Source organism: Pteropus alecto, unplaced genomic scaffold (genome assembly GCF_000325575.1).
Source record: "Pteropus alecto unplaced genomic scaffold, ASM32557v1 scaffold5, whole genome shotgun sequence".
Lineage (NCBI taxonomy): Eukaryota > Metazoa > Chordata > Mammalia > Chiroptera > Pteropodidae > Pteropus > Pteropus alecto.
The window spans coordinates 20615387-20630023 of NW_006441953.1; the positions used below are offsets into that span (position 1 = coordinate 20615387).

The 14637-nt window shown below is 41.5% G+C and overlaps 1 protein-coding gene and 1 pseudogene across 2 annotated transcripts in view; one reads left to right on the top strand and one right to left on the bottom strand.

Moving 5' to 3' along the window:
* The window catches only part of ADGRA3 (adhesion G protein-coupled receptor A3), a 99792-nt gene that overhangs the window by 7317 nt on the left and 77838 nt on the right, over window positions 1-14637 (top strand). The gene's annotated exons all lie outside the window — the stretch shown is intronic.
* Window positions 13717-13835, bottom strand: LOC112485719 (annotated as a pseudogene).

The following is a 14637-nucleotide window of genomic DNA, read 5'->3' on the forward strand; positions in this document are numbered from 1 at the left end:
TTCTGTAGCACATAATCCCTACTATTATTTATAGCAGTTCTTTCCAAGACTTTTCATGTCATGGCATGCATAGACAGTAATGATGTTTGTGTGAAGGATGCTCCAGGCCAGAGCCCCACTGCCTCCAGCCCAGCAGCCAAGCTCCAGGGAGCAGTTATCTCCACCTTCCAGTGACCTGTTGGGTGAGTTTGCTGTTGACGGTTCAGCCTTGTTTGGAATCCTGGGAGCATTAAGAGTTCAGATGTCTAGGCCAGGGACCTTATGTGCTGCTTTCATTGTTTAAGGATGGGGCCCGGATGTAGATATTTTCAGAACTCGGCAGGTGACTCTCATGTCCCCTGGGTTGAGAACCTGTTGTTGACTAGCCCAGCAACCTGAAGGGTTAACCAGCCTCACCAGCTGTCATCCACTGCAACAAAAGAAGGTAGAAGAGAGAGCAGAGGAACAAATTGGGGGCAGCTGCCTCGCGGGGAGGGAGGGAGGGGCTGTGCCAGGTGGAACAAAGAGGAACGAAAATCAAGAGACCTTTCTAGGGCAGATAGCGGAGAGCTTTAGCGTTGAGCCTTATGCATAAGACACAAGAACAATGATTATTTGTAGAGTGGGGAATGATGTGCTCAAGCTGGATTCAATATCAACTCATGGCGATAAGGACAATAAGGTTTTAAAGGTGTGGTGAATCAATTAACTGAAGGGGTCTAATAGCAAGCTTTTGTCCAGAGCAGCCTTAGTGTGTACTCATACTTTAAATCCTTTATTTCATAGAGAAACCGGTGAAAATGCATTATTAACCTAAAATAATAAAACAGTATAGAGAAACTATGAGAGGCCCAATTTTCCAGGTATGTACCTGCTCTGGAAATTTTTTTGTTTTGGTTTTACTTTTTAGTCTTTATCAGTCTGATCAGTAAAAAACAACAACAACAAAAAGAGCTTATTTTAATTTACATCTGATTATAAGTAGAGTTTAACGTATTTTGATGTGTCTGCAAAAGGGTCATTTGTATTTGGCCACCTTCTCTGTACATTTTTAGTTTCTAGCAGGTTATTTATTTATTTTTTTCCAGCTTGACACTCTTGAGGTATTTAGAGACCACTCATCATCTGATAATATATTTCTCTCATTATTTTCTTACTGCTTTGGTGGGAACTAAGGAGGCAGGGCTCTGGGCATCTTTGGCATATTCTTGACCTGAAGATTGACAGGCATGTCCCGCAGACCACACAGGAGATTCCCGCATCAGGGCACAGCACTTAGCTGCTGGGCTGTGAGCCCCAATCAGCTCATATGTCAGGCACTTGCTAGTTGTTTTTACCTCTTTGTCAATCAATTCAAACTACTGGCATTCTTGGTCCTAGATTTAAATAAAGCTGAAAACATGCATGTTTTGCCCTTTTTTCTCTTCCCATATTTTGCCTCCTTAAGTTTAAATTGTATAATATTTGAATTGTGCGTATTTGAAATCTTTGGTTCCCGAGTCATCACCATTGTGGGGACGGGGGCAGATCTTTGGAATTGTATACTCTGCAGAAGGAAGGCTGAGTCTGCCATCACCTGCATAATGTCCGTTTTAGCATTGTTACTAAATACTTTGGATAGGTTGCTAGCTCTACCTGTATAAGTGCTGTTCCCATCTATTCAAGAATTGTACTTGTAGGCCAAGGTGTCTCCCCAGAAGAGGAATGAGCACACACCTACAGAGGCTGGGGAGAAGGAGAGGATCCCCTGGGTTATCTAAGCTCCCCCAAAGCCCCCCCATCCCTCCTCCCTTCAGCACAGGGCCTAATGCACCGTGTAACTGTGAATTAAATCCATTCCCTATGTGAAGACTCTTCTGAATTGGAAAACATGGTTCCAAATATGTGACTTGGCCTCACCTAGAAAGTCAGTTCCACGGAGGTCAAACCTTTTGTTTTGCTTCCTTCTGCAAAGGTAGCCGCTAGAATAGCGATAGGCATTTAACAGGCAGCTCTGTGTTGGCCTCATGTTGTGGCCAGATAGAGAGCAGGTTGTAAATTGTGTTGGAGGACACTGTGGTCTAAACCCTTGGATTTAATAGGAGGAAAGGTGGAGTGGCCTTAGAGGTGTGACAGTAATACAGATTTTTTAAATGCAACTGTTAAACTTTTCTTTCTTTAAGCCTTCTTGAATTAAGTGTAATTAAATTGATTCATTTCCCATCAAGATAAGATTTAAAAGCATTCTCTGTTTTTATTGTGCAATTCTTCCCAGCTCTTCTCATGAAAGAGGCAAAAGAGAAATTTGCGGGGTGTGTGTTCATCTCCAGGGCCATGTTTGAGATGGGTATGCTTTCTGTTAGATTAGTCTTCTTTTTAACCTGTCGTTTGTTTGTTTCAAACAAGATCAAGCATATAAAACTCTCCCTGTATGACCAAGACTCCATGGGAATTCTAAAACCTTTCAGATACCATGGAACTTAAAGTCCACCTTGAGTAGACAATGCTAAGCTGACTCTTCCCTTGCTTGCGACCTGCTCCTATGTCATGTCTGCTTGCGTTGCTGCAGCTTGCGCATGAATTACTGTCATGCCGTTTGGAGTTACATATTTACAGTCTTCTTACCAATTTGTGAACTCTTAATGGCGATATTTATCTCTGTATCCTCAGCAACTATCACATAAACACTCAGTAAGTTTTTGTTTAAAGATGTTCCATTTTCCCTGCTATTATTTTTTTTCCGCCCTCAAATAGGACTAAGGAAAGAATCTGCGTTATTCTTAACACAAGAAGAATCTATCGTGGATAAGCTTGAGACTCTTCAAAGCAAAATACCCAACCTTCAAGGTCAAGGCTTAAACTCCCACTCTTCGTTTGTGAAAAGTGAAAAGTATCTGTCTGTCACCCATTTTTCCTTCCTTTTCTTGATCCAGTTCTCTCTTACTTCTTGAGAAACTATCGCTTACCTTTCTACATGTTAAATGTTCCCTCTAGTTTGTGATGTTTCTTTTCAGCATATGTAGATAGCCGTGCCCTTTTTCCCTCTGTTAAAAAAACTCCCCTCCCCCAAGTACTCTGTTACAGCTCCTTATTGGAGTGGTCACTCTCCTTCCTTCATAATTAAGCTTCCTGAAAAGTAGCTTTAATCTGTTGTCTTTATTTCTTTGCCTCTGGTTTCAGTTTTAACCTAGTGCTGTCTAGTATCGGTCTAGATTCAAAAACATCTTTCATTCACCACTGCATGTGTCTTTTTCTTCTCGTCATTTAGCTCAGTGGTCACCACAACTGTTACTACACTCACTTAATTATTGAATTTTGGCCAGTTCACGTGGTTTGGACTCAGAAACTCATATGTGGAAATGACTGGTTTGACTGGTTTCTCTGCCAAGACAGACTCCTGATGGGCAGTACCTCCTAGAAGATGGCCTGCCTTTTGAGGGAAGAACCTTGGAAATGGGTGTCATCTAGTCTGAACCCATGAGAAACAGAGATTGCCTACTTGAGATTGTTGCCTGCTTAACCCTGGTTAACTGTTCTACTGTGCCTTGATTTTCCAAGTTCCTTGCTCGAAAAAAAGTATTTGAGTTCTTTCTCTCCAGGATAAAGTCGAAAAACTTGTCCATCAGCTTAGCTCTAATTTAGCAACGACACACTGGGACGTGACTGTAAAAAACTTTGTCTGACTTTCCATTTTTTACGTTTATAATGTCAAGTCCTTATGTTAGCGTTTCTATTTTTTCTCATTTTAGTGATTATAAAACCTATTAAATTGCAGGTTTCCAATTGTCACTGCATCCAACAATGAGAAAGGAAATTATGGAGGCCTTTTACATTCAGTAGGTGTTGGGCCCCAGACCTTGACCTCTAGGCCTATAATGCTCACTATTGTTATGTCCATGGTAATATTGTCAAGTCCTTATGTTAGCGTTTCTATTTTTTCTCATTTTAGTGATTTTAAAACCTATTAAATTGCAGGTTTCCAATTGTCACTGCATCCAACAATGAGAAAGGAAATTATGGAGGCCTTTTACATTCAGTAGGTGTTGGGCCCCAGACCTTGACCTCTAGGCCTATAATGCTCACTATTGTTATGTCCATGAAAGTCACAAACAGCCTGAATGCTCACTGTGGAAGTAGGGTTGGGGGTAAGCCTTTGTAGAACAAAAGATACTGGGGACTTGTTTACCTTGACCCATTTCTTTAGAGGTCCCTGACTGATGGGAAAACAGTAACTGCGAATTCTCACCTGAGAATTCCTAGTAAGTAACTATTATGTCCTAGTAAGTAACTATTATGTCCTAGTAAGTAACTATTGAAGGAAAGAATGTTAACATCTCATTTTACTGTTATCAAGTGGTTGTGGGAATGACCAGAGGTGGTCATACTTAAGTCTGCAATGCAGTATTACCGATTATTAAATAGTCCTTTTTTTATCTGCATTCTTGAGACTGAAAATTTTGTCTGGGAATAATAAGTGACCCGATCTCAAACATCAGCTGCCGTGCAAAGATGGAAGGAGTAACAACATCATCGGGAAGGTAGCTACATTTTTTTTTTGTAGGTCTCTAGAAAAAAAATGAAAAGCCATGACACTCTAGCTCTCTTTTTAGGCATGACTCACACCTACAAGTCAGAATTGTGCTGGATAAGCAGGGCATTCCTCGCCTGTATTTGAAAAGACGATCAGAAGGGAGGAGACAGAGGAAATAGCAGTGAGACTGAATGCATATGGGGTCTCAAGTTGGCTTTGCTACCAGGTAGAGTTGTGATCCTTAGCAAATCATAATTTATCTGGCTCTCACTCTTCTGAATAGCAGAATGACTATTTCTGCTATTTCAGTTTTGAATTAGATTATCTTTAGGGCCTCTTTGACTGCTGAAATTCTGTGATCTTACATATCCCACAAAACCAAATCAAACCCAAATCAAATAAGATTTATTTTTAAAATCCACAGACTTTATGTGGACATTTAATGAAACTCAAACCATGTTATTAGAACGCATTGATTGTATTATGATGTAAGTGCCGGGGCTCTTTTCCGGGGGAAGGGAGAAGGAGGTCCAGGCGGTGTGGAGGTGGGTGTTGGAGGTAGGCGTTGGAGGTAGGCGTTGGATCCTATCATGGAATAGCTTCTGGTCTGCATGGATTCTGAGCCTTGCATACCTTTCCTCAACTGCTCTTAGCCCTAACTGCCCATCATTTGCAGAGACCGGCCCTCATTCCCTAGGGCCGATCCCACTTGGGGACCTTGTGCTCGCTTCCTGTTAACTGGATTTGTGTTTTTGGTCCCTGAATTCCTATCTTTATGATCTGAACACTCAAGGAGCTCTTGTAGCATTTGAACTCTAGTTGTCTCTTTAGGAACGTGCAGCGTGGTTGTAACGTCTGGAAATGTAGATTTTTTTTTTTTTTTTTAGCATAGTGAAGATACGTACATGACTTACACACACACACACACACACACACACGGAGATATACACATCTGCATATTTTTCTTTTCTTTCCCGATTTTATGGACATCCTGCAGATTCTACATCATAGTATTAATTTTTTTTTCATCTGCATCCCGCCTCCATCCCTTTACCTCTTTGCCTGTATTACCACATATTTACCATGAATCCTTCAATACCAGTTTTCTGGCTGATTCTGTTTCATAGCAGTTCCTGTTGACCCTCTACAGCTAACTCCCTCCCTCTAAGTGGGCACGCTGGTTTGTTGTCATGACCCCTCCACCAGTTGTAAAAGATATTTGGAGTCATAGTTGGCTATGATATCAATTCTGTAATCAAACCTGTGTGGCGAATAGATTTCTCGAAGGTCTGTCTGCACTGGCAAGTTGGGTGTAGCCATCAGGAGTGTGGTGTGAGCTTATCAGGAAAATGCCAGGACTGACTATTGATCTGCCATGAGCATGGGACCGGGAGGTGGTGGCCCACGTGCCATTGTTTGCCAGTGGCCCTGGAAGCCCAAAACTCTGATAATGACCATATCATTTCTTTATTTTTATAATCTTAGGATCGTATGGCTTTTTGTCTCTATCAGGGTTCCTCATTATTTGAGAGTTTCAACAGCTCCGTGGCCTAGCCCTAAATTCACAGTCTTGAGATTTCTTACCAGTAGGATTATTTAGGTTGCATACTTAGTCGTATGCACTATCCTTGTGAAAAATAGTGATTTCACGCCTCAGTGATAGTTTCCAAAATGTGCTCTCCAAATACCTTCTAATAGAGAGTGGCTCCCAGCTTTTGGACCAGGTGCCTAAGGGTGGTATTTGGGGATGGTATTAGAGAAAAATGCCAATTCCCATATTTTAAGAACTCCTACAAATTTGTAGCAAAAGACGTGATCCATTAGAAATGTGGGCCAATAAGGACAGGTAATGTTTGCCGAGTGTGCTAGATCCTGCCGTAAGTGTTTTAAGTGTTGTATTTGTTACTTCTTATGTTTCCCAACCAGGGGTTATTGTTGTCATGATCCCTTTTGTGTGCCTGAGGAAGTGGGACATAGACGCTCATCAGTTCCCCAAGGTGATCCAGGCAGTGAGTGACAGACCCAGGGTTTGAGCTGCAGCTGTCCGATTCCAGAGTTCATACTCATCACCGGTGTGTTGTAATGGTCAAGGGATGTTTTCCTGACCTTCCCAGGAAGGGAAGACAAGTTCACAATGGAGAATGAAAATGAATGAAATTACGAGGTCCCACTTCCCACTGCTCCGATTCAGGTGCGACTAACAAGAGTACTTCGTAGGTGATGCGCATACTTCCTGTCCTTCCCCGCTCCCCTCCACCCCGTGCTTTAACTTGGGAGCATCTCCGTACTTTAACTTGGAAGCATCTCCGCTGTTGCCGTCCAGGTTCTCTCAGCCAGGTCCACCTGAGCAGAGGACCCACCCACTCTGTGCCTGGACTTCTGACCTGCAGAAGTGTGAGCCAGTAAATGGGTGTGGATGTAAAGCATACAGCACTGAGTTAGTGGTAATGCGTTAGGCAGCAATAGAAAACTCTTTCAGACCTCAGAGGGGTTAATTCTGTAGAAGAAGATTTTCCCTTTCCTGTCTGCCTTCTGGATTCCTACTCTTTTTTTTTTTTGATCAGCAAAGTCCAGAGATGTCTTCCATCCTGCCGTTCAGCAGCAGCGAAACTGTATTCCCTTTGCATCAGTTATGCATCCCTCCGGTGGCACGTCACACTTAGATGCATGCGGGGTATTAGTCCTCGAGGTCTGTTTTTGTTCCCTTAATGTCACTCCCAGCACACTGTAGATGCTCAGATATAATCTCAGTTAATGAGTCGTCCGTCCATCATGAATTTCAGCTTCAACATCAGACTTAAAATTCTCGAAGAGCCTCATTCTGGTCCCAATAGAAAGCTTTCCATTCAATAAAAATACCAGATAAACTTGCTTTTATTGTATTCATAGATATGAAGCATCCAGTGATCTTTATGATGTGCAGACACCTTGAAAAGTGGGCTCCCTGTCCTCTGGGAGCTGATGTGTTCATAACGTGAAGTGTTATTTAATAAACAGGTTTTCGTTTCTAGGCATTTTTAAATATAGCTAGTACGGCATTAAAAGCCTTTTAGTGTTTCTTAATGAAATGATATTTAATTTCATGTGAACTTACTGTTTAATGCTAAAGCAGAAAAAGAGATTATTATCCTTTTTATTTATGAAATTCCTGACTAAAGAATCTGAAATGATTATAAGAGAAACAGGCCTTAAAAAAAAAGTCAGGTCTTTGATAAAAATGCCTTGAAATTTGCAAGGTTATTTAATAAACCATTTGAATAGTTAAGGATGACCACGTGCCCAGGTCGACACCTGTTGTCTTATTGTAAATAGTAATGGCACCTCCTTTTATTCTCAGATGTCTGTTTCATGATAAATTATATTGTGACCCCACAGTAATATGTTAGCTGTTGATATCTTTGACTTGCTCTTTCATTTTAAATAATGTTCACCTGTTGATATCTTTGACTTGCTGTCTCATTTTAAATAATGTTCACCTTGCAGAGATAGAAGTTGGAAGTACTGTTGCATACAGCTTCGAGAAGGCAGACTCAGTGTACCGAACACTTCCCTAATTCATCCACTCTGTAGGAAATATGTTAAAACCAAAATATAAAAACACCCATGTTTTCATGTCTGTTTGAAACTTAGAGCATTTTTTTTTTTATCATGGAATTCAGAAATTTGACTAGAATGTGCCCGAATGTACCTTTTTCCCCTATTAGTTTGTCTGGCACATGTTTAATTTTACAAGTCTGTCTTCTAACTGGAGACATTCGTTCTGTTATTTTTTTGGCTGATGTACATATCTTTATTAGACATTAGTTTTTATTATGCAAAAATATACCTAACATCATTGTAACCATCTGTAAGTGTACAGTTCAGTGGCTTTAAAGACTTTCACTGCACCGTGTGACCATCGCACTGTCTACACACAAAACCTTTAATCATCCCCAACACGAACTCTATACCCATCAGATAAGAACTCCCTGGTCTGCTTCCTGTGGAGACGGTTCCTTTTCTTTCCTTTATTATAGCCATTTTTCTACCCGTTCTTTTTTTTTTTTTTTTACCCTCGGGACTCCTGTTACTTGCATATGCTGCAGGTTTCGTCATGATTTGCATTTCAGTAGTCACTGTCTTTGTTTTATCTACGAAATTTAAAAAGTCACCTCATGGTTTTCCAAAAAGTTTTAACTTTATATGTCGTCGTGAAATCCCTTGAGGTCGACTCGTTTCTCTCTGTTTTTGTGCAGCGTTATCTTATGTCCCATCTGATAGTTCTATGTCATTACAAGTGGACTCGTGGATTGTTCCCTCGTTCTCTCTGGCTACTGGGTCCTTGGAAGTGGTCTTGGTTTCCTTTGTCACCTCAGGGCCCCCTTCACAGATCCAGCCCACAGTGCTCTTGGAGCAGTGGTGACCTTGGGAGTGGTAGGAGGGCTCCGTGTCACTCTCAGCCCCTGCAGACTGGAGACAGAGGCACTAGCAGAGCCCACCCAGAGAATTAAATGATGTTAGATCCCCATGCTCTAAAATTTTGAGTTAATTGTTGGGAGTTATGGGAGCAAGATTTGCTTTTTTCTTTCTTTTTAAATCTTTCTTAATATTTTGAATGTGCAGCCAGAGTTGAGAGCCAGAGGTCTATACCAGATGTGGGCAGTCTTTTCTACAAAGGCTCAGGCAGTAAATATTTTAGGTGCACAAACCATACAGTCTCTGTTGCAGCTGCTTAACTCAGCCATAAAACAGTTCATGAAAGAAAGAACATAGCCGTGTACCAGTAACTCTTTATTTATAATAAGAATTTGTGGCCTGGAGTGTGCTGACCCCTGCTCTAGAGAAATTAGCATGGATTCCAAAACCGAAAGTTAGGGGGGATCACTTGATGGTTTATACCAGTGTAAAATGGCAGGGCTGGATTCAGATGCAGTTGTCCTGACCAGCAGCCTCTGCTTTCAGATGACACACTTAGTCCTTGCCTCCCAGGCAGCTGACAAGCATAGTTCATCTTTCTGCCACGTGGGTTTGGCAGGCCATTGTTACCACATAAAAGAGTTTCTTGGTTAGACAGATTTGAGAAATGCTCAACTGAAGAAAGTTGAGTGTCTTCAATTCAGAGTGATAGTGTACACTCTGAATTTCTGAGAAGGGGGTGTGATCAGCAGGCAGTGTTTTCTGTTGCCTTTGGTCTCATAGCTCCTTGACAAGTGATTTCTTTGCATTCTTGTGGGTCTCTTGTTTGTGAGTAGCCTTACACGTGTGTGCCATCGTCCTAATCCGTTTTTGTAGACTACCTGTACAATAAAATATTTATAACATATTGTCTCCATTTTAATTTTACTCATTTTTAAGTATTTTAAACAGTATCTGTGAAGTTATGGGTTTGAACTAGTTTCTTTTTCTTTCTTTTTCTTTTTTTTTAACAATATGTTAAAATAGAAGAACTGGGAAACGATGTTCACCAGCCGCAGTGCTGTGAGTTAACGGTTCGAAGAGACCGGTCTGGCGGAGCAGACGCCGTTGATCCTGTAAGAAGGCAGCACAGCGGCCTGGTCAGCAGCAGGTGCAGCTGGATAGGAACATGTAGGTCTCAGCTTCACCATTTTCTGGTTGCGAGGTTGCCAGTTGCTCAGATCTTACAGAGTTGTCATAAGGGCCTGCCGTCTGTGCTGTGCCGCATGTTCATTCACGTGTGTGTTCACAGGGCCCTGCATTTCCTCTCTCAGACGTGCCCAGGATGATTTACGGATCGGGCATTAAGTGACTGGGAGGTTAAGGAAACTTGTCCAAAGTTGTGAAGCCAAATCCTAGCGTTACGATTCAAGTTCAGGTCCTTTGTCATCCAGAGATGACCCTCTGTAATTGCATCTCAATTATCTCAGTAATCATTGGGGCAGAGCAGAGAGACTGGAAAAGTGATCTCAAACAAAAAGTTGGTTAGAGTTGCTGGGTCAGGCATCAGAACCTCAGCTTCCTCCCAGCAGGCCGGGCTCCTGACTCCCTTGCTCTGCGTTTGGCATTGGGTGTTAGACAAGGATGATTGTAGCATTTAAGAGTGAGTGTGCTCAGGGATGCCTGACTGTTTTACAGGGAACCTGGGGCTCTAACTTTGGTTAATATATGAGGTATTCTGTTTTAACAGGTGCCTTGCGATTAAAAGTAATCGGTCTGTTAAGTGAAAGGTGATCGAGGTTTTGGCAAATTCATAAAGGAAAACATTAGCCTCCCTGCATGAAGGGGAAGGGATGGGCTAGAAACCAAATCTGCCTCCTAATCATTTATCCAGAGAGAAGGTCAAACAGGAAAGAGACCTCTACTTTTGGGAAAAGAACACTTTACCTCCCCCTAAGTATACATCGAAGCATGTTTGTTTACTTTTTCTCCTTTTCTTCCAAAATCCTGTTGAAAATGACAGAGGAAACGTAAAAATATGAACAGACCCATTACTAATGGGGCTGAAAAATGAGGTACTCCAGTGGTCCAGAAGCACTGAGGACATTGTAGAATAAATAAAGCAGATGGGATCAGATTGATGGTGAAACTGCACAGGAAAGGAGCTTACAGCCCTGTAGAGACAAAAGCAGAAATAACGAGAAAAATGAATTTTCTTAACAGGATCCTGGAAGAATCCCAAGAATTGAAACTATAGGGAGTGGCAGCAGAGGTTGGTAAGGAACTTTCTCGGCCCAGAATTAATAAGCCTGAAACAGATGCTTTCGTTCTGTTTTCAGTGAGTTCGGCTCAGCAAGCTTGATGGTTGGGTTTGCCTCTGTGACAAAACCATTTAGCTTGTTTTCCAGTAAACTGGGAGATTTGGCAAAGCAGAACACTGGTGGGTGATCATGGGCAGAAAGAAGTTGTAGGGGACCCCAGGTTTCTTTGTTAAGTATGAGAAAGTAACCAGGCGTCATCAGGCATTTGAGAGGACATCAACAGAATGATTGGAAACGTTAAGACAGGAAAATGTAATTCCTGGTCTCAGATCCAAGAGAACAGCAAATCCATAAAGCAGGAGCGTCCGTCGAGGACGACTGCTGGGAAGAGGGGGTCTCAGAGGTTAGCGGTGAGGTTGCGATGGATGTGGGGCAGCTATGGCCGAGGCAGGAGGTGGGATCGAGAGCAAAGTGGGAACTGCTTAGGACTTAGAAAATTAGTTGTCTGGAAAATCGAGCAGAAGATTTCTTCTAAAATTCAGAGCCCAAGGTTTACGATGAGAGTTATGAAGCAGAATTAAGAGGTGTGGAGGATGGGTCTAGGAAATGAGTACCCAGCTGAGAAGCAGATGAAGAAGGAAAAAGCAGCCGGCATTTCTGATTCTAAGCTGCTGTCAAAATCAGATTCCTATTTCCAAACAATTTACCAGCGAGGGAGCCGAGAGAGTACTTTTATGATCTGGTTTCTCTAAAAATGTGTATTTATTTTTCTCAGACCACAAAATGCCTCTCCTTCAGAATTTCAGTTGACACCAGCCTTGTCATCTAGAGCTGCTCTGTGTCGCTTGACCGTTCTTGTTCTGCACGGTGTCATTTTAACATAAAGCTTCTTACACTGAAAATAATTTCAAACTTACATGAAAGTTAAAAACCAGAATCATAGGTAGAACTCCATATATTTTTTACCCAGATTTATTAGATTTTGCTATTATTAACATTTTACACCTTTGCTTTATCAGTTTTTATCTTCCTGTGGATGTGATAAATGTGTTTTAAATCATTTGACAGTACGATGCGGATATCATAACCCACTGCTTTTTATAAAAGTGATCGTGACTTTTTCTTTTGCATCTTTAGACTTGATAAAATAATTTGATCATCTGTGAAGATGGTATTTTGCTTGTACTTTTTTCCTTGGTTAATTTAACAAGTTTTTTTCCCTCTTTCCAAATTTAATCACACGTCACTGGAAGTTTAACTGCTTTCCTTATAAACTAGCTGGCAGCTTACGAGAGATGCGAGCTGCTTGAGTGATTATTCTTCACGGCCCACGAATGAATCCCACCAGCCTCTCCTAAATGTTAAATTCTGAGAGATTTAACATTTCTGCTGCCTTTCATTACGCTGACTGCCATATAATATGCAGTCTTTTGTTACACAACTTTTTTATTTCAGTGCCGTATCGTCTAAAACCTTAATGTGTAAACATTAAGCCATAATCAAGGATTCCGACTTAAAATTCAGCCACAGTTTGTGTATATGCCAACGCTGACACTCACGGTTAAGTTCATAACTTATTTTTTTTCTTAGCAGCTGGAAATTTCCTTTGATACCAATTTTAAGGTGGTTCTAATTTTAGGAAGGTTAAAATGTAGGGGAAAAAAATCTTAGAACACTATATGCAGTATTGAAAAAAGAAAACGAGACGTGTTCTGGTAGAATTTTTGATTTTCCTCAGCCCCGAATTTTCCTAAGCCTCAGAAAGAAGAAAGAATGAGAGCGGGGCCGAGATTTATAACTTCTGATTCGTGCTGCTGGACATGATAGGTTTTATATTATTAATTTCCAATGGAGGGATTTTTGACCATAGAATCTTAAACCCAGCTGTATTTTTATTTCATTCTTTTATTGAATAGAAAAGATGTCGTGAGCATTTTGTCATTTGGATCCTCTGGGAAGCACATGCCAGAGTGAGGTTGTACTACAAGATTTTTACTGAGGGAAATATCTGAAAAACAAAGGGAGATGGGGCAGAAGCGGGAAACCTTCGGATCCAGATGCAGGTCTCGCACCTGTGAAAGAGGACGGGGAAGGAAAGGCAGTTGGGTAGCATGGGGTAGGACTGGCCTCGGACGAAGGTGCAGCTATAAGAAAGTCTTGGCCAGCCCAGCAGGAAGCTCTGGCACAGAGATGACCCTTCTGGGAGTCCGTCCTATGATGGGATTGGAGAGACCTCTTACTTACCACTGCTGTGCTCAGTCTGGGCTGGCTTGGCCTGCAAAGCGGGTGGCCTCTGCTGGGAATCTAAGGCAGGTGCTCTCCACAGCTGCATCTGGAGGCTGTTAGAGAACTGCTCTCCTGCACAGGGTCTCTCTTGAAGAGGGATCTGAGCAGCGCATCTCCATAGCTACAACAGTTACTTTAACTCTGTCACTTTGAGTATGAACCCGGGCAAGTTACTTTATTTTTTTTTATTTATTTTTTACTTCGATTTATTTATTTATTTTAAGGGAAGCAACCCTTGGTTGACCTCACAGATTGCAAAGACCTTGTCAGCTTACAATGCCTTAATTTTTTCTATTTTTTTTTTTACGCCTACAGCACCTGGTCTTCCTAGGTGGTTTCCCATCTAAGTACTACCCAGGCCCGACCCTGCTCAGCTTCCGAGACCAGACGGGATCGGACTCTTTCAGGGTGGCATGGCTGTAGACACAAGTTAGTTTAACTTCACGGGATCGGACTCTGGGGTGGCATGGCTGTAGACACAAGTTAGTTTAACTTGCAGATTTTTGTCGTCGTTGATTTGGGGAAAATAATACGACTGCTACCATTGGGTCCTTATGAGTGACTGAGTGTATCCTTATAGGGAAGAGTGGCTGCACGATGGAATCACTCAAAAAAGTTCATCGTGTTCTTTTTTTTTTTATGGGGACATGGTGATGGTCACCCTCTCTATACTTTATGAGTTTGAACTTGTCATGGGAAACATGGTAAATACACAAATGCCCGGATAGAGTTATTCCCATTGATGAGAAGTGCTGTTAAAACAAGATGATATGACAAAGTGAGGGCAACACATTTTTGACACACAAGAACTAAGGTATCCCTCCCAGAATTTTTTTTCTGCAGCAATGAATTGTTACGAAGAAGACACATTGGTGAGCAAATTAATCATACTTAGGACAAAATGGGTGTAATTGCCAATGATGGCATGTGGAATTAAATGCAATTTTAAAATAGAGAGTATTCGAACTGATGGCGAGTTTTGAAATCCAGTAGATATTCTCTTATTACTTGCTAAGAAGAATTAATTTAGAAATCAGCACTTGATACTCATTTATTTCCCTGACAACAGAATAAACTGGGACAGTGTATGCTAAAACAGGAGTCGACAGATTGTTTTTCTATACAGGGCCATGTAGTAAATATTTTAGGCTTTCCTGGCCAGCCAGTCTGTCAATGCCATCATAGCATGAAAGCCACCATAGAAATGTGTAAACAGACGGGCATGGT